Source organism: Parus major, chromosome 5 (assembly GCF_001522545.3).
Source record: "Parus major isolate Abel chromosome 5, Parus_major1.1, whole genome shotgun sequence".
In the NCBI taxonomy this organism is placed as follows: Eukaryota; Metazoa; Chordata; class Aves; order Passeriformes; family Paridae; genus Parus; species Parus major.
Genome location: NC_031774.1, coordinates 51,879,955 through 51,882,483, shown reverse-complemented (window position 1 = coordinate 51,882,483; position 2,529 = coordinate 51,879,955).

Genomic DNA, 2,529 nt, shown 5'->3' with positions numbered 1-2,529 from the left:
CGGCGCACACACCGCCCGGCCCGGCCCGGCCCGGCTCCCCGCGGGGAGGGGACGCTTTCCGCGGACACGTGTGGGACCGCACGGCCTCGGCCAGCCCCGACCCCCGCACGGTGCCGGTGTCACACAGCGCACACGGTGCACAAAGGTGCCGGAGGGGTCACTCTCCCGGAGCAGTTCCCCCTCTCCCCTTGCTTTCCTCACGGGTGTCCCGAGCCCGCCCTGCGGTCAGTCCTTGCTGAGAAAAGGGATGCGGGAAGCACAAACTTTTTGGGGTTCTTTTTGGAGGGTTCTTTTTTTTGCGGAGGCGGGTGTTCCACACCGGGGTGAGTCTCCCGTCTGCATCCCCGACCCGCGGCAGGGACACGCTCTGCCCTGCACAGCATCCCGCCACCTTGTCCCGAGGGGATGCAGGGATGGGGCTGGCAGACAGACTGTGCCAGGGCTGTGATAGGGGCTCCCCCCTGCCAGGGGCTCACTGGACACAGGCAGTTAGGGGGCATCTGCAGCTCTGCATGTGTTGGTGATGCTGGAGGCAAAAAACACACACAGTGGCAGCAGTGGATGTGGATACACAAAGAAGCGTGGTTCTCCCCACTGCTGGGCGTACCCCCGGGAAGCAGCTCAAACTCGGGTGCAGAGGGATGCGAGGGGGACCCAGACCTGCCTCTCTCCCTCTGCACATCCAGCAGTGGCAGCTGTGGCTTCAGCCTGCAGACGTGCAGCCCCTGGGGTCCCTTTGGCAGGCTCAAAGGAGGGACATGCACCGTGTCTGCTGGAACAGGCCTTCCCTTTAGTGCATTTTTCCGAGAGTGGCTCTTCCAGCACAAGCATACAGGAGCACGATGAAGCAGCAGGAACACTGAAAGGGAGATGGGTGTCAACCAGGGGAGACCCTTCCAGCATTTGTTTTGTGTGAGGTCCTGCAAAACGTGTGCCAGCACGTGTGAATGGCACAGGGTGCATGGAGCATCCAGGGGAGGCTGCTGCAGGTGAAGAGGAAGCAGTGTGTAACTTCTGCTGCAATCTCCTCTGCTCTAACAATGAACTGTCAGGAAATAAAGAGCTCAGCCTCCATTTCAGGGTCATGCATGCTTGGCTGGTGGGGGTGAAAATGTCAGCTGCTGCTGATTTAAAGGAAGAGACCGCCTGTTTCTGTGGGCAGTGGTGGAAGGTAATTCGATAGGGCAGTGGGACAGTGGTGGCACAGCTGCAGTCAGCTCTTCATGCACCCAGGAAGGTGGATGAGAGGGATCTGTGCCCATGCCCAGGAAACACATTTAGGAGTGAAAGCAGCTCCTTCTAAAGGCTATATATATATATATATATGTACAGTCTTCACGCAGGGTGTGTATCTACTGAATTTTTACCAGTGTTGGGGTTATGGGTATGAATTCCAACCCAAGAGCCACCAAGAACCAGTTTATAGTCTCTCTTTGAAAGCTGCTCTTCAACAGTTGGCTTTTATGCAGTTTGTGCTTTTTACACACACTTTCTGCAAGTGTGTATAAAGCATAGCTATTGTTTTAATCCCATATATTCAATGTACAGCTTCACTGTATAGCTCAGTGTTCTGAGAATGAACCTCACATGGCAATGGGCTGGCCAATTGTTTCTGACAGTTTTGTTCCCAGACTCCTGAGTTATTCTTGCCTGAGGACAGAGCAGCTGCAAGGGGAGATTTATCCTGTGGAGACTAAAACAAACTCCCCAGTGACACTGGGATTGCAGGAAATCTTTAAGTAGAAGGTGTCCCTGGCAGCAGCACCTCAGGGAGATACTAGGGTGCATGTGTACCCTATCAGCGAGGTATCCCATCAGGGAAGTACCCCTTGTGCAGTGCAGGTGCAGTGCAGGATCCAGACATGGGGCTGGACAAGCTGTTCACTGCTCCACTGTTCTCAGAGAAACTGCTGCTACTGCTTGTGCCACCTGTATCTTGCAGGGACGTGGGTGGGGAGAGTGCAATTCCTCCAAGGGACTTTTCCCCTGCTTTCACTTCTACTCGCCATGAGCAAGTTCCTGCCTGTGCATTTTCCCAAGCTGCTTCATCAGGAACTGCAAAAGGCAAGGTGGAGAGCAGAGACAGGCAGTGACTACTGTCAAGGAAAACAATGGTTTAAAGCTATTTTGAGCTTCGTGGAAACAATTTATTTTGGTTTTGTGGCCCCAAGGAAGAGAAGAGCAAGCCTCTGTCCCCACCACAGGATCTGTTTAGTCTTTGGTGGCAGATATGCCTCAGTGGCAGACAGAGGCTGCACCCAGCCCAGTGGGCACTGTGGGACATTCTGTCTTCTGTTGGCCCCTATGGTGACCTACTGTGACCATAGAGTGTTGTGGGGCTCAAGATGTGTCCGTGGCAGCTAGAGTAAACATTCAGAAGCAACTAACATCTGCCTGGTGCTCTCCAAGACAATTTTGGAGTTGTGTTTTCAACCTTTGAGGTCTCAAGTGGGGAATCCACTTTGCTCCATGGGCAAGTTGACCAGACCCCAGCTGGGAAAGCAGAGGATATGGGTGGGATATCCCCTT